General features: G+C 47.1%; 2 long non-coding RNA genes across 2 annotated transcripts in view; one reads left to right on the forward strand and one right to left on the reverse strand.

Annotated features, from left to right (window-relative positions):
• Positions 1 to 18,299, forward strand: part of LOC142786474 (uncharacterized) — a 273,752-nt gene that overhangs the window by 143,659 nt on the left and 111,794 nt on the right. The window lies entirely within an intron of this gene.
• Positions 1 to 18,299, reverse strand: part of LOC142786449 (uncharacterized) — a 30,993-nt gene that overhangs the window by 8,519 nt on the left and 4,175 nt on the right. The window contains exon 2 of the long non-coding RNA XR_012889051.1: positions 6,824 to 6,987. This is a non-coding gene — a long non-coding RNA (uncharacterized LOC142786449). The remainder of the gene's footprint in view (positions 1 to 6,823; positions 6,988 to 18,299) is intronic.

Genomic DNA, 18,299 nt, shown 5'->3' on the forward strand with positions numbered 1-18,299 from the left:
AAATCTACTTTTGATTACTATTAGGATTAAATATTCAGAAAAAACAATTACCGTATTGCGGCATTATTTACATTTCAGCAGAATGCAGGATGGCTTGGAGTAATGCTCAAATTTTTTGCGTTAGTAGACAGTGCATGATTACTTTCTCCTGAAAAATAAAGAGAAAAAAAAGAAAAGCCGGGAAGTTAACCAGATATTGGCATCCGGTTAAGAGTTGAAACACCACCTACCAGCTGGTAAGAGCACCTTCATTCGGAAGTGCGAAATGTTACGATTGCTTCGTAGGATTCTCAAAAGAGAAAGAAAAATACGTGGAGGATTCGAAAGCTTCTCCTTCAAGATTAGAATGTATATGGCCCGATGCGCAATAATGAATATTTTCGCCTATTTTTTCAGGGCATACCTCAAACATGCCGCATAGAAACGAGTGACTGTGCTCGAAACATTGGCCGTTTGGCACTACCCTATAAAATACAATTGAAATGCCTAACGCCATATTTTTTTTGCAAATTAGTGAAGCGCTCATGATGCATTCTAGTGGCAATACGCGAAACCATACTGCTGTTAAGTTTCTTGATGCTTTCGCAGCTGATGATTGAAATATGCCTGAGCGCTTTCTAACGGGAGGGACTTTAGAACAAGGACTCGTTTCTCAGTTCACATAATTCTACGTGTGGCGCAATTACACGCGCCTGCCACACATGCAACGTGTTAAGGACACTTCTTCCGCTACATGACATTCATCTAGTGTTTTTGTTATTCTGAAAAAGTTTCGAGCAACATCGCGGCTGTGTGGCAGAACACCAGCTTGCCATGCAGACGGCCAGGCTTCAATTATCACGTGGTCAGATGTTTTTTCACAGTGAAAGCTGTTATGAGATCACAACTCGGGTCTCACGCAGTTGTCCGCCACCACCGGTGTCCGTAACCACATTGCCCGAAATACAAAAAAAAAAACTAGCACCAGAGACACAATGGGGCACGACTCCCGGGTCCGGTTGGGGCCAGCTCAGTATTCGACCACTGAGCTACGCTGGTGCTAGTGACTTGTTGGCAAACTTGCCTTAGGCAGGCGATATGTCGGTAAATCTATCGCGTTAATACGACTTTAAAGCGTTTTAAAACAGTGAAGAAAGAACCAGTTGTCGCACAATGCGAATAGCGTAACGAGTCGACCGTCCAATGCTCCAACCCGTTACAAACGTTTGTTCTTGTTCCCCTATTAACTGGGGCGCATTCCCACTTCAGCCATAATTCCTCATCGTCGTCAGCCACTGCATTAACAACTGGTACAAAAGATCCGGAAGTGTTTAGCAGATACCGGGCTTCTCAGCAAAATGACGAAAAATAGCATAGCTAATGCCGGCCTACTACCCAATTTTTTTTAAAAGTAATAATGCCGTACTGGGTATCAAGCAAGTGTGCTTGCAGTAGTTACCTAATGAGTGTTTAGAAAAGGCTCTCAAAGGCTGCTCTTCTAGCTTTCGCTGTCACTGTGCTGCGCCTACAACGCAGGCCTGGTGTTTTTTTTTTTTTTTTGAAGCAAGGAGGCAACACAATTTTTAGATCACGGACACCGCTGACTATTCGTTCACAACCAACCAAGCTTACATCGACACAGAAATTTTGTTGTAAGCAGCTGCTTAATGTTAATGCGTTATTATGTGGCTGTAACCAGAACTTCGAGGAAGTGCTACTGCGTATGCAGGAAGAGGCAAGTTGAGCCGAAGTGTGGTGTGCATGCAAAAGCGCCCACTCGTGCGCCAAGTTGGTTAAATGGCATTTGCAGTCGCAAGAAAACGATGGGAGAACTTCCGATTATTTGTAATAGATAGGCACTGTAGACAAAAGATAAAACACTGCTATAATAAAGCTAAGGCATTTCTAGAGAGCAGCGAAGACAATCTAAACAGCTACGTTCGAGTCAGTCTTCCCAATTTTTAAAATTATGGTAGAAACTTTACATGACCTATCAAGCGTAAAATATCTCTTCTCAGCGACTTTTACAGCGAGAGCTGTTATGAGATCAGAACGCGTGTCGCGTGTGTCGTAGTTGTCCGCCGCCGCCGCCGGTGTCCGTAACCACTATCGCGCAAACCAATAAAAAAAGAACTAAGTAAATAAAAATGCAAAAGACGCAACGGGATTCAAACCCGGGTGCTCTGCGTGTCAGTCCCGTATTCTCCAACTGAGCGGCGCCGGTCCTTCAAACTTCATGGCACACTGACGCTAGGCAGCCTTCATATCGGAAAAGAAATCGCATTAATGAGTGCAGTGAAGCATTTGCAGCAGTAAAGGTGCAGCCAGGCGTCACACAATATGAATTGCGCAACGAGTAGGTCGTCGAATGATACAGCCCATTACAATAGCGCTTGGCATAATTCTTCATCATCATCAGCCACACCATAAAAAAATTGCACGAAATTCCTGGCAAGCGTGTAGCAGGTATCACGCTTCACCGAAGAATGACGTAGAATGTCATAGTGAATCCCTGACCAAAAATTATGGTGGTATATTTATTTATTTATTTATTATTTATTTATTTAATGCATACTGCAGACCTTCACAGGTCCAAGCAGGTGGGCACGGTACAAGTAGCAAGTACATGTTAGGCACTCAAGTCACGTAGAAAAGGAAAAAGGAAAGAATTCAACATACAAATACAGGTTTACACACCCAACACACAGTTTACACACAGTAATTCAACCAAAGTGAATCTTTATACAGAGTCTTTTAGAAGGTTCCATTCTTCCACTGTTCGTGGAAAAAAAGAAAATATAAATGCATCTGTCCGTGCAAAATAAGGTGTTAGGTTTCCGGGGTGATGATGTCTCGTATGCCTTGTCGATATGGGTGTCAGGTACTGTGTAGGGTCTAGTGCTGTTTGTCTTTGAAGAAGTTGGGAAAGAAAATTAAGCCTAAATGTCTTCCTACGTGACTCAAGGAGTTCAATGCCATTAGCTCTAATTAACTCAAAAGGTGAATCAGTGTGACGAAACTTAGAGTATATATACCTTACAGCTTTCCTTTGGATTCTTTTTAGTTTGTTGACGTTTTGCTGTATGAACGGGTCCCATATTATGCATGCATATTCTAACTTTCGTCGGATTATTGATTGGTAGGCCAGGAGTTTGACATCAGGAGGAACGTTTTTTAATTTGTGTCGTAAGAAAGACAGTTTACGGAAGGCGGAAGCGGAGATATTGTCAATATGTTGATTCCAAGATAAATTACTTGGGAGTGTTACTCCTAAATATTTGAACTCAGAAACTTGCTGTAGAGGTGACTCATTTAATGTATAAGTATACTGAAGTGGATTTTTCTTCCGGGTTATACGCATGCATACAGTTTTATCTAAGTTCAAAGCCATCCCCCAGCGATTGAACCATTGAAAAACATTAAACAAACTGTGATTGAGGTCATGTTGATTTTCCGGGCAAGTAATTTCATTATACAAGACACAATCGTCTGCGAACAGACGAATTTGCACAGATGAACATACCACACTTACAATGTCATTTATATACAGCAGGAACAGTAGGGGTCCCAAGACACTCCCCTGCGGTACTCCAGAGACGACAGGAAGACAACCCGATCGCTGATCCCCAATTTCTACGTACTGAATTCGGTTTTTTAAATAATCAATAACCCAGAAAACGAAGATGCGAGGAAGATCAATATTGTTCAATTTTAGTATTAGACTGTCATGAGGAACCCTATCAAACGCTTTACTAAAATCCAAGGATATCGCATCAGTTTGACCATTCTTATCTAGAGTAGATGCAAAGGAATGAGATATGGTGAGCAGTTGAGTCACAGTTGAAAACCCTTTTCTGAAACCATGTTGAGAATCAGTTGAGACAGCATTTTTTTCAAGATATTCGGTGATATGATGCGCGATTATATGCTCAATTAATTTACAGCACGCTGATGTTAAAGATATTGGACGATAATGTTCAAAAAGCAAGCGGTTACCTTTTTTAAATACCGGTGCAACTCGGGCTGCCTTCCAGTCACTAGGGAGCTTTGAAGATATCAAAGATACACGGAATATAATCACAAGATATTTCGCTATCACTTCAGCATATCGGCAAAAAAAGGTGTTTGGAATATTATCAGGACCGCTTGATTTCTTAGTTTTCAGTTTTAAGAGCATGGAAAATACACCCGGGTACGAAACAAAGTCAGCCTCTGTCATGTGAAACGATGGAACATCAGATGGATATACACTTGGGCTAGTAAACACGCTATGGAAGTATATATTGAAATGCTCAGCTATGGTCTCTTTGTCCGTAACAATAGATTCATTTATTAACATTTCGGATACAGGCTTTTTTTATCCGTCAAGTGGTACCAAAATTTTTCAGGGTCATTTTTTATGAAGTTTGGGAGAGTTGTTTGGAAATAATAATCCTTAGAAAGACGCACAGCTTGTGCGAGGCTAGCCTGCAATGGTCCGATTTTAGTCAAATCCACACGCTTCTTTTTTAGATGTTTAATTTTACGTTTCAAGTGAATAATACTACGCGTTATCCAGGGGGTCTGTTTGTGAGTTTTTTTTTTCGGCTTGGGACAAATTTAGCTAAACAGTGTTCACACATTTTTTTTAAACTGGGCCCAGAGAGCGCATACGTCATCATTGTCAAAATCAACAAGACCGGTCTCCAGATAATCAACTATGGACGTGTCATCTGCACGGGAGTAGTCTTTAAAAGACCGCACTTGACAGCGTTTCTTATCACCACGTTTCAACAGTGGGACGGAAAGGCCCACAAGATAGTGATCAGATAATCCGGGTTCGACAGACACGGTATATTCGCTGAACGCACGATTGATAAATATCAGATCTAAAACTGAACTGCAAGACCCTTGGACACGCCTTGGGTCGTGAACCAGCTGGGCCAAATCATGAGTGAACATAATACTAAACATATTGTTAGCATGCTCAACATTCTGGTGACCAGCGTGCATTAATTCCCAATTAATAGTTGGTAGATTGAAGTCACCTACAAGAATAATTTTATGTATATGGCGTAGTGTGTACCATGCAAGTGTGCTTGTAGCAGTTACCCAAATAGTATTTAGAAAATGCTGTGAAAGGCTGCTCTTCCAGCTTTTGCTGCGACTGTGCTGCGCGTTCCGCGCTAGCCTGGCGGTTTTTCGACCCTTGGAAGTGACTTTTGAAAAGTAACCTTTTTGGCCGAAAAGGTCCCGTGACATGAATGACATGATGATACATCATGACATCAATGAGACGCATCGTTGTTTGAAGGGCCAATTCTCTGCAGGCAACAGGAGTAGGCTCGTAAACCTTGTTGTGCTCTCAGAGCTCACTTTGCGCTCAGAAAAACCACAGCACAGAAACTGCTTCTATCCCTAAAGTAACCGCAATCCTTTCATCAAGCGTTTTTCTTTTGTGTTCAGCGAGTTCTCATCCGAAAAGGTTAAGTCTTAGCCTTACTGTGTGCATTACAATTCGTGGCTCTCGCACTGATTGCTTCGTGCTTGAGGGAAACCTTTTGTTCGAGTTTCGAAGCAGCTCTTTGACTAGCCCGTATAACCATGTCCCGTGTGTCCACACCGACCCCCTCACCGCCGGTGTTCGGTCGGGACGAAGTAGGTCAAGTAACAGCTGCGTGTTGACGTCACTCGCTCTTTCAACCGCAGCAGTTGCCGGCTCCTCCGCCCGCTCGCAACAGACTTCTCCCTTCACCCTCTCCACCGCCCGAAACGCAAGACCACACGTCGAGTAAAAACACAAGACAGATATTTAGTTGCGCGTCCACAGCAGCCGTACGGACCACGACTCGCTCGCTGGATTCTGTGCCGACCGGTTGTGCCCTCGCGATCTCCGACGTCAGCGTAGCTCTGGCTGACTGGGCTTGCCCTACGTCATCTCCTGACGCCAACCTCCGACGACAGTGTAGCTCTGACCGACTGGACTTGCTCTACGCCATCTCCTGACGCCGACAAGAGCTCTCGCAAGTGGTGCCCCGTCCTCGGACTCTGGTGACCATGTTTCCATCTTTCCTATCTCTCCTATCCCCTCGATATGTCGTCACTCCCACGCTTACCTCATCTCTCTTTCTCTCTCTCTCTCTCTCTGTCTCTACACCTTTATTCCTATTCTTTTAATCCCTCCTCACCCCATCCCTCGTGAGCTACTCTTGAGGTGTCGCTCCCTGAAGCAGACAGTTATGGGGCTCACTTTTCTTTTCCTTCTTACAACATAACCATTCCCCCGCCCCACCCCCACCCGTACGGACGCGGCCTGTAATTGCAAATGGCTAGCAAACTGCGTACCGCTGCTGCGGACGCGTGACTAAATCTGTCTGCTCTTTCGGCTTGTTGATCTGTGCGGTGAAGCTTGCAGGAAACGCAACCTTCCTCCCGTGTATTTTCGTTTCAAACAAACGTTAACTCGAGTAAACGCTACACCAAGTTTCGCTTCAAACCATTCTTCCAGCACCCGTTTCGACACCCGTTTCAACCGGGTCAACGCCGTGCGCACGGCTGCTGCTTCGAATCCCATCTAGGTTGACTTCGAAGAGTTGGTGCAATTTTTTTATGTTTTGCGAGTTTTTAACGCTGATGTCAGAGGCAGATCAATGGTTCTCACTTCTATGAAGGTAGAAAAATGTTATACAGCAGCTACCACTTGTTTGAGTGAACAACGGTCACAGCGTACGGCGTGGTCATCACCGCGACCACCAGTCACTCAACCAAGTTCATGTCCTGGAAGTGTTAATGCGAACCTAGCTAAAGTACGTTTAAACACCACAGCCACTCACAGACATTCGACGACGTGCATAGGATGACTCACGTTCGAATACACCACCGTGACAACCGAGGACTTCTTCGTGCGAGACTCAGTCCCGGTTGTGACCGACGCCTTTACGCCAGAAACGCCTTCCGCACCCCCAGTGGCCGACTACGGTATTTCTTCATCGGCGTTTTCCTCTCTAGACGCGATCATGTCGGCCATGTCTGCGAGAAACAACATAGGATCATTACTTCAACAAGAACAGACAAGAAGATTGGGTGAGTTGGTGACGTTTCATGATAAAAATATAAAAGAGCGTTTAGACAAAGCACGAAGGCGGGAATTGTACACACAGTGCTATGTCTTATATTTTCTGGGTCTTGTGTCCAAACGGTGATTCATATTTTTATCATGGAACAAAATTAAAATCGCCGACGATCACGATACTTCTTACTGCCAACTGGGATTGCTGCCTCGTGCTGGGCCAACGCAAACAGTATATGAAGTTTTGGCTATTGACACCGTTATAGCATTTTAAAATTTGTTACCTATTGTCACAAAAACTGCCAGCGCTGAAATGATTTGCACAGCACTCGGTGCATTGAAGGCGTCGCGAATCGAAGGAAACGCTGACAGCGCTGTTACGACAAGCAAGGCCATATGGCACGCGCCAGCCCTGCTTTATGTGCACCCGAGCTCCATCGGAAGGGCCAGCACGCCTGTCAGAGGAAGAAGGCAAGGTTGGAGGCCAGTGGCTTGTGATGTCGACAGACTGCGTTCCCTTTCTTTAGTCTGTTTAGTCTGTGTTCGCTCTATCGCTTACGCCGGCACACCTCTACGCCACTCAGCACAGGAACGGGTGCCTAAGATATCAGCTCTAAGTATTACTATGATCCCTGATGCATTTACTTATTTCAAAACACTGCAGGCCTGAATACTAAGCAGTGTTGTGGAGTTGCAGCGAAGGGATTGGAAAAGGGGAGTTACAGAAAAAGAACAGTGCAGAAATAACTGATATCACCGGCACCACAAGCAATACTACAGTGTCGCGAGTACGATTTTTAACAAAGCAATGAAAAACAGCTCTAACAGTTTACAACAACACTCGCGAAACTAGTATTACACCACTGCCAATTATTCAATGTTAAACACGACGAATGATACTGAAGGGATTCGTCAGAACTGTCTGGCTCGTAAACGAACTCAGGCACACTGTTCCGAATCGAAGAAGAAAAACTCTGAATGCCTTCATTTTGGCAAAAGGTGTGCTGTACACTGTGAGTGTTGCGCGTAGTTCTCACTGAAATTGTCGTTAAAATTGAATTTGCCCAAATTGACTCGAATACGAAAGCCGAACTTCGTAGTCTAGTGCATTGATCACACACCGCCGCCATCGCCCAAAAGCTTTAAGCACTCTACGCAGTTTTGCATTGCCTCCGAGATCTGCCCCCTTTGACCCAGCGAAGATGTCACGTGATGACGTCCTCGTGTGGCCTCATGATAACGTCACAATTTGTGGCGACCTTTATAGTCACGATGACATCATGAGGCGACGTTATCACCAACTGAATTCTTTCTTAGTTGGCGTTGATGCTGACGCCACTGATGGTTGTCTTTTTCATATTTAAGTATTAATTTAAAAGTGGTAACCACGCTGAATTGATTAAACCAGGGTACTATTCTCACAAATCTCTGAGTTCCATCATGCATTTCTCTTCGGTTTGTTAATGCGGAAAGCGTAACAGTTCAGTTTTGGTCGCGGATTCAATTATGGTCACGGCGGTCCCATTTCGATGGACGCGAAATGCCAGAGGCCCGTATACTGTGCGAATTCAGTGCACGTTAAAGAACACCAACCGGTCGAAATGCCTGGCGCCCTTCACTACGACATCTCCCATTTGGACCATGGTTCTGGGAGTTTAAACCCCACCTAATAACATTCTTTTTCCAACTAGAATACATTCGATTGGCTCAACAAAACATTGCATCTACTTCATGTTATTATGAATTCCAAAAGATGAAAAGAATGAAAAAATAAACGCTCGGCTAGACAGCTGTTAAGGAAAACTGCTTCAGAAGTGCACTCGTTTGATTGCAACGGGTAACGTGCTCAAGCCTCGTTTATGTTAGTGTTCCTGTAGTGTAATATCACCTGGGCATCTCACGCCTCAAATGTTACTAAAAACTGGTTCTAGAAAACAGTGAGCTCTGTTTCGGGCACTCGCTAGATGCACGGGAGTGAACGGAGCGTACCCTATGCTAGCGCTGCTCCTTGCACCCCTCGAGAGTCCGGGCGCGCACGTGTAGTTGTTGCTAAAATCTCGTAATATACAGAAAGTACCGACACTCTCCTCCATATCCTCTCTAAAGTGCCCAACTCTTCTCTACTAAGTGTTCATACCTTCTTTATATCCTCTCCCGACCGGCCACCGTGTGGGCGCTGGCCCTATCACCCGGCTCGCATCACTTTACTATCAAAAATGCTATGCCACGCAGATAACGCACGTGATGCTCATGGCGGCCTGAGAGAACGGTGCACGGCGGCTTGGTTAAAATAATGGTGGAACTTTCCTAAGAACATCCAGGGACTTTATTTGTTGCTACCTTATAAAACTAGAGCGACCCCGCCCTCCACCCCTTATGGACCACTGTGCTCACGCCTACGCTAGCAAACATTTTTCGACTGATAACACGACCATCCAATCGTTGTCATAGTGACCCGCAATTCATTGATAAATTGATATGTGGGGTTTACCATCCTAATACCACCATATGATCATGAAGGACGTCGTAGTGGAGGGGTCTGGAAATTTCGACAACCTGGGGTTCTTTAACATGCGCCCAAATCTGAGCACACTGGTCTACAGCATTTTCCCCTCCATCGAAAATGCAGCCGTCATTCGATCGAGCTGATTGATTTATTGATTTGTGGGGTTTAACGTCCCGAAACCCCCATATGAGTATTAGAGACGCCATAGTGCAGGGCTCCGGAAATTTCGACCACCTGGGATTCTTTAACGTGCGTTCAAGATAGAGCACACGGGCCTAAAGCATTTCCACCTCCATCGGAATTGCAGCCAGCATTCGATCCCGCGGCCTGTGGGTCAGCAGCCCAGTACCTTAGCCACTAGGCCACCGTGGCGCGGTTGTGACCCACAAATCCCCTTTTTTTTTGTTCATGGCTCTTGAAAACACAGCTAGCATACTAGAACTTAATCGGAGTTAAATGCTAACTCGCATGGCGCACAGTGCAGAAGGCGTGGGCGGACTCTGTTCATCGCGCCTAACAGAGGACATTGGCAACATTCATCACACGGCGACTCAGCAATCTCAGCCGGGGAGCTACGAGTGTGTTTTGGGTAACAATTTAGAGTACTATACACTGTTATGGGAGAGCATAAAGGGCCTTATACCCCTGTCACGCGTGAACTTAAGTGCACTTCGAGCGAGTACACTTAGCCGAGAGTGTCATTTGTGCGCCGTCACAAGAGCAACTTTAGTGCCACTCGCTGCAAAGTACACTTGCCGGAAAGTGCGTTCTCCAACCTCACTTCGCTGCGACCAAGTGTGTAGCCTTGGTGCCAGTGGCTTGCACAGAAATACGCTGTTGTATAGAGCGGCGCTCTTACTATTTTTAAACTATTGTTTTCGTTTTGAAGGATTTCGCTATGTACTAAAACAAGCCATAAATGAAAAAACATTCTCGCTGCTCTCATCCTCGGGCAGTTTGCGACCACGTCCGCAACGGGGATGCGACGCACATGCTATGCAATGGCCGCGTCCGTCACGTTGTTTACTCCAAGGCAGACTTTCACATTTGAACGCGAGTCGTTCTCTAGTCGTTTACGATGGCGTGTGCCGCTGGTGCTACTTCCACGAAGAGAACGTGGTCCGACGATGAGACACGGGCGCAAAAGTAACAAATACACTTTGCGCTACAAACCCAACAATTGCCACAGTCATCCCTTCCAAAGTACACTTCATTTTCTCGTGTAGCAGCGAACCGTCAAAATGACACTTCGTGAGCGTAAATACACTCGCTCAAAGTGCACTTAAGTTGCCACGTGTGACCGGGGTATTACACTCGATGATGCGCTGTTATGAAAAATAACGCAGTGAACAAGTTCCCGGCAAGAATATTCACACGTTCGCCAGTGCAATACTAGTTCTATTCGGGACAAATCCTGAGTGGGCTTCAACACGTCCAAATGAAACCACGCCACTGTAAGAACCATTGTCGATGAACTCAAAGTGTGGGGAGTGCCAAGGCACACATCATCCATTCCGGCAATTAAGGTGGCGCAAGTTTCCTAAATAAACGTTTTTCTCGGAGTATGCATCCAGTCTCGAATTGCTGTCTACCTTGACAAACGACTAGGTCGATTTTCAAGAGGAGCACGAGTCCTCAATTTAAAGTCTTTGTTATTTCATTTAAGCGCATCTTTAAGGCCGGGACTTTACCACAACAAGCGTTCTCCAGACGTCTATAACAAGGGGAGGATGGACTCAAGGAGGTTAAGCAAAATGCCCCCATCTCCCTGAAGGGAATCGTGAGGAAATGCGAAGGCATTTCTTGCGCCGAAAGAAGGTACCGTTGCCGTCACACATTCGCCTTCACCGAGTTCAGCCATCGCCTTGAGAGGCGCCCAGCCAGCGAGCGGTCCAGAGTGAAGGAGGGGGACAAAAGCTTTATTGATGCTGGCTGTGCCAGATAGCCCTCTATCTCCACCGGACTGGTTGACAACCCTACTCCGTGACGTCATTAGTCGAGGCCGCCACCCGAGGCCACTGGACTAGAGTTCGCTGTTCCTCTAGTGTGGAGCTATTAAGTAGGGTCGTCTCCCAGTCCTCTTTGGTGGGGTTGAGAAAGGGGGTTAATTTTGGGTTCATTTGGCAGGCCCAGACCATATGGTAAGTGTTGGCCACTTCCCACAGTGCTGACACTGCCCACTTATTTTTGGGTCGTAATATTTGAGTATGGCTGGACAGAGCAGCGTATTTGTCTGTAGGCGCCGCAGGACGTGCTCCTCCGTTTTCGGAGTCCCTTCGCTGGTGCGGGATACAAGCGGCGTTGCTCAATGTAGTATTCTTGGATTTCTCGAAACCGTGTTAAAGGTGTGGGACGTTCAGGTCTATCAGGGGAACGGGGAGTTTCCCGGGAAGTAAGCACGCGGGCCACTGCATTTGCAGCCTCGTTACCCTGTAGACCCTGATGTCCCGGAGTCCATATCAGACGTTTTGGGGTAGGATCGCGGTTCCTGATGCTGAATTTTAAAAGTCTACTAGCCAATGGAGAAATTTCTCCTGCAAGATAGCTCTCGCAGGCTCTTCGAGAGTCTGTAACTATTTGTTTTGAGTTTGGATGGGATACTGCCAGTGCAATGGCCACCTCCTCCGTCTTACTTGAGCTTGTGGCTTTGAAAGTGAGGCCGTCCACCTGCGTTCCTTGATGTATTACCGCCGCCGTGTAGTATCCCCTAGGTGACGGCCCGGCCACATAGACGTAATAAACCCCATTACGGGAGCCAAGCCGTTGTTCAAGTGCCTCAGCGCGCGCTTGTCTTTTACACTGGTACGCCTCCCTGGTCATACTGCGGGGAAGCGGGGACACCCAGAGTTTTGTTCTCCAAAGTTCAGTAATACGCTCCGCGCTTTCGATTTCGCATTCGTGCCCGATCAAGAGGCGGTCCAGTAGGCGCCGCCCGGGGGGCGTCTGCGTAAGACGCGTATATTGATTTGTGAGGTGGGCTTCTTGGAGCTCTTGTATACAGTTAAAGACTACCAGTGCAGAGGGTTTCTGATTTGAAGTGCTGATGGGTAAATGAAGTGCGTGCTTAATTACTTTCCTAAGAATAGCATCGACTTTGTTCTCGTCGTGTTTAGTCATTCGTAAGTACGGTATTGAATATAGAACCCTGCTAGTTACAAAAGCATTGGCGAGCCGAATCGCGTCCCTTTCTCGTAGCCCTCCGTGCTTGTTTGACACTCGGCGGATCATGTGCCCTACCTGTTCTCCAATTTTGCGTAGCTTGTCTAGCGTGGTGCTGTTTTTTGTTCTGTTCTGAATCAGAAGGCCAAGGATTCGCAGTTCTGAAACCTCTCGTATGGTTGATCCTGAGGATCGTCCTACCTTTAATAATTTCTCTGATATGCAGGAATTCAGATTTGGTTGGAGCGCATTGCAACCCACACTGGGCCACAGTGTCCTCCACAATGGAGGCGGCCTGCTGCAGGCGGTCTTCAATTTCTCCTAAACTGCCCCGATTCATCCAGATTGTTATATCGTCGGCGTATATAGCATGATATATTCCTTCCACTACTGCCAATGCTTGCGGGAGCTTCATCATGAGAATGTTGAATAGCAGCGGAGGCAGGACAGCTCTTGCGGGGTTCCCCGCGTCCCCATTTTGAATGGTCCATGTTCCTCGTTATCTATGCGAATGAACGCTAGTCTCTCATAGAGAAAGTCTCTGATGTAGGCAAATATTTTCTTACCGCAATGGACACTACTCCAGTTCTTTAGGATGTTTTCATGTTTAACGTTGTCGAATGCGCCTTTAAGGTCGAGTGCAAGGATTACTCTGTCGTTGTGCACCGAGGGAATGGGTTGGATAATGTGTCGTTTTAGTTGCAAGAGGATATTTTGTGCAGACAGGTGTGTCCTCAAGCCAAACATCTGCGAAACGCCCCTTGCTCTCGAAGTACGTGGCGAGACGGTCTCTAACCATTGTTTCCATTAATTTGCCGGCACATGAAGTTGATGATATAGGTCTGAGGTTGTCTGTGCTGATTTGCTTGCCTGGTTTGGGGATGAATGTGACAACTGCTGTTTTCCATTCAGTTGGCAGTGGTTGGCCATCCCAGATCGCGTTAATGTACTGCAATAAATGCCAATAAGAATCGTCCGATTGATTTGCTAACAGTTTTACCGTGATCAGGTCTCGGCCCGGGGCAGTGCCCCTGCGAATTTTTTTCAGTGCCGCTTTCAGATCGCACATTTACAAAGGGGCATCAAGCTGACTGTTTTCTCTACCTGCGTATTCATATGCGTTCCTGTTGGGATCCGTGGTGCGACATAGGTATCTAGCACACAAATCATCAGCCAGCTGGGAGTTGGTTTCCTGAAAACTGTGCAGGGCTCGACGGAGCTGCTTTTGCGCTTCTCCTCTGGTTTGGGCGGGGTCCAGGAGAGTTCGAAAAAGTTGCCATGCTTTCCTTGTATTCATTTCTTTAGCTACAACATTGCACCAATCTATCCAATTGGATTCGTTCAGTTGTGCAGCATATTCCTCCGCTTGCTTACTCAACTCGGCTATTCTAAGTTTAAGCTTGCTGTTGAACTTGTTTTTCCGCCAACGTTTAGTTAAGCTTCTGCGGGCGTCCCAAAGGTGGAACAGGTACTTATCGACGGCGGGGGTGTCTTCGTTGTCTTTATAGTTTTAAGACACTTGGAATTGGCTGCAAGGAGCTGTTTTGCCTATCCCGTATATCCTCTAGCTCCAGAGTGATGAGCGTGTATTCTCGGTTCGGCGTCGGTGTTGTCGCTTCACAGCGGCGTGTCAAACACACATTTCCCGATGCTCTTGAGAGGCGCGCAGCCAGCGAATGGTCGAGAGTGGGGCGTGAGCGAAGGTTTGAGTGGGGAGCAGGAAGAGGAGAGTGAACATTGAGAGAAGGAGCGGCTAAAATTTGCACTTACCCTCTCCTACGCTCTCTCACACCACGTTCTCCATTTGCTAGGGGCGAGGTCAAGCGCGCGCGTTCGCAGCTGTTGCTATTCGAGAAGGAGCGAGAGTGTAGAGATTACACCTGCCGGCGCGCGGACACCGCCGCGAGGAGGAGAGGAGGAGAAGAACTTTATTCATCCCAAGAGGGAAAGGTACAGTGGTGGAGTGTCAGAGGAGCCTACCCAGCGTAGGTCTCCGCTACCCTCTTGGCCCAATCCAAGATCTGGTCCTGGACCTCAGGCGCCGAGCTGCACATAGAGGCCTCCCACTGCTCCTCACTATTAATGTGTAGAGAATGGGGTGGTGGGTTTCGAGTACACCCCCACATGATATTGACGCGTGTCTACTTGTGGACGATAACGATGATGGGGCATTTAGTGGGCACGCGGTAGTGGGCCTCTAGCTTCGCTCGAGGCCGAAGAAGACGATCTTGTGGCTCAGCTGTTGAGGACACGCTGATTTCGTCGTCCGAAGGTGTATCTGTGTTTTATTCGCGTTGTACCGCGACACTGGTTGAAGTGCTGGGCCGCAACTCTGTCTGGTGCTCCACACGCCCGCTGGGAGCCGCTCATCGAGTCCAGACGCATTGTCACCTGTAGAAACACCACTCCACTCGACGGTTGCGAGGCCTCGCGCCAGAGCTGACTCACTCGCCGGAACCTGCTAGCCACCGCACACCTCAACCAATGGCCCACGCAAGCCCGCAACAGGTGCCCGAAGGCAGCTTTCCGACGCACTCTACACATGTAACCCTCTTTGAACCCCTCGTTCTCGATCGCTTTAGTGGCGGTGCCCACAAAGGCGTTCACGACTGGCTTGACCACTACGAGCGTGTTGCCAAGGTAAATCAGTGGTCGGAACAGGAAAAGCTTTCACGCACCTATTTCTACCTTGACGACGGTGCTCGTACTTGGTATGAGAATAGAGAAGGCAATCTGTCAGCTTGGCCCGACTTTCAACAGAAGTTCGTCGATACCTTCGCCAATATCGATAAAAGGGACCGTGCGCAGCAGTTATTGGAGCTACGGGTTCAAAAACCCTACGAAACCGTTGCAATGTTTGCCGAGGACATGTCTCTTTCAATGAGCTAACCCGCACATGACGAAAGATTAAAAGTTGAGTTACCTCATGCGCGGTGTCAAAGAACAGCTTTTTGCCGGGCTACTGCGCAACCCTCCAAGTACCGTGGTTGACTTCCTTAAGGAGGCTACGACTATCGAGCGGGCCCTTCATCAACGCTGCAGGCAATATGACCGCATGTCCTGCAATGTCCCAATCAATGCTATCGCCATGACGTCTGAGAGTCAGAGCTGCTTGCGAGACTTGATTAGGAAGATAGTTCGCGAGAAACTGCAGAAGTTGCCGAATCCGGTTGCTGAAAATCCCATCGCGTCGATCGCTGAAGTCGTACGCGACGAAATCTACCAAGCGTTGTCTACGGCTAGTCCTGATGCTCAGCAGCGTTCCATGAGCTACGCTGCCGCTCTCCGACGTCCACCACCCGCTATGCCGACGCTGTACCACCAAGTGCCGATGGCCCCTTCGTATCCGCCGCAAGAGCAGACACTGCATCAACCACCCACGCTACAGCCATACAACCAGCCGTCCACAGCCACCCCATGGGCATCGACGCGTCCACCGAACCGGAAAACAGATGCTTGGCGCACAGTGGACAGACGTCCACTATGGTTTCACTGCGGAGGTGCAGGACATATTGCCCGTCATTGCTGGCATCGAGGTGATTCTGTCCGTCCTCACTGAACTTGGTTTGACGGTCTAGGTTAGCTCTTTGTTGACAGAAAATGCACAAAGGGGAGGGGTATATCGCAGGGTGTATAAGATGGCGAAAAGACGGGGTAGGAAACGTACGGCTCTGTAACTGGCGCCATAGTATTTCATGGTAGCGCGAAGCTCCATGTGTAAGGGGGGGTATATAGTGTGCTGTAGGCGGTAGTGATTTGTTATATCGTGGAAGGTCAAAAGACGATCTCTCGCGCTTAAAAAGGCCACGTGGTCTAAGGCGCCATCAGAGGCCTGCGCTTGGCCGGTCATTCCTCGAGCACAGGTATGAGCCGAGCCGCCTCATTGCCACTCAACCCCGCATGCGCGGGCACCCATATGAGAGCAACGTCTTGCGTGGGAGGATGTTTCTTAAGAATTGAAAGGGCAGTTGATGACCTGCGCTGAAGTTGCGTATGGCAGTTTTGGAGTCACTAACAATCATAGTGATATTGGCGATGGATCGACCTAAAGCGATGGCAGCCTCGTCTGCCTCCTCCGAAGAGTTGACAGTGACGGATGCTGTTGTGAGCGCCTTGCCGTTATAGTCGACAGCAAAGAGGACATAGGGTGAGGAGGATGGGTATTCTGCCGCACCGGCATAGAGTACGTCATTGGCTCTATGCAATTTTTTCTGAAGAGCTTTTGCTTTTTGGATTCAGCGCTTAGTATGATATGTCGGATGCATGTTTTTAGGAAGGGGTGGTATGAGTAATTGTTTGTGTATGTTTTTGGGAATGTTGTACTTAGCATCGGTGAGTGAGGTGAAGTTAATTCAGGTAGACGATAAAATGTGGCGACCTGCGCTAGTGGTCGCGAGCCTTGCGTATTGAGCTGTTAAATAGGCTTCACGGATTTCACATAGGGTATTTATGACTCCCGTCTGGTGGAATAATGCATTAGAGGTATTGATTCTAGCGCGTATTTGTAAACTCTGCGGAGGAGGGTGTTGACTGATTCCTCCTCTGCTAATTCAAGGTGAAGGTAAGGAAGGGTATATGTGAGTTTACTAATCACAAAAGCTTGTATTACACGAAGTAGCTCTGACTCTCGGAGCCCTCCATTTTTCCCTGATACTCTTTCTATCATTCTTAGGCTGTTTTCAATGGTATTGCGCAAAGCTTCGAGTGTGTATGTCTTAAGTCAGTTGTTTTGGATAAATAAACCTAGCACACGAATGCGTGATACTCTAGGAATGAGGCACCTATTCATGTGAACTTCGATCATTGGAACGTGTTTGTTCCGACGATGAGTTGGTAGAAGGAGTAACTCTGATTTAGTTGGGGTACAATAGAGATTCATCTGAGATGTTAGTGCTGCTATTGTATCTACAGCTGTTTGTAGGGTGTCTTGAATGTGTCCATCCGAGCCTCCTTTCACCCATAAGGTGATATCATCGGCATAGATGGAGAAGTTCAAGTCAGGGATACGTTGAAGAGCATTGGGTATAGGTAGTATAGCCAGGTTAAAAAGGACTGGAGAGAGCACTGACCCTTGAGGTGTTCCGAAGCTGCCTAGTGTATAGGGTGAGGAATGTTCTGGTCCTAATGTTAATGTAGCTGTGCGGTCTGTGAGGAAGCTTTTGATGTAAGAGTAAATTTTAGCGCCACAAGAAATGCAGTTGAGACCAGCATATATAGCTGAGTGGGCTACGTTATTGAATGTTCCATGTATGTCTAGACCAAGGATTGCCTGAGTATCCTCGCTCTGGTTAGGAGTTATGATGTCGTGTTGAAGGTGAAGCATCGCATCTTGTGCGGAAAGTGAGGGCCTAAAACCAATCATTTCTTGAGGCAGTAGTCCATTATCCTCCACGTGTCTCTGGCGGCGTGCAAGCACAACATGCTCCATAGTCTTTCCGAGACACGATGTTAAGGAAATGGGCCTCAGATTTTCTACTAAGGAAGCTTTGTTCGGTTTAGGAATAAATATGACTCTGGCATATTTCCACGAAGGTAGAAGGGTGCCCGTGTCAAAACAGTCGTTAAAGTACTCAGTCAAAGATTTAATAGATATAGGGTCAAGATTTC

The sequence above is a fragment of the Rhipicephalus microplus genome, unplaced genomic scaffold, assembly GCF_043290135.1.
Source record: "Rhipicephalus microplus isolate Deutch F79 unplaced genomic scaffold, USDA_Rmic scaffold_24, whole genome shotgun sequence".
Classification (NCBI taxonomy): Eukaryota; Metazoa; Arthropoda; class Arachnida; order Ixodida; family Ixodidae; genus Rhipicephalus; species Rhipicephalus microplus.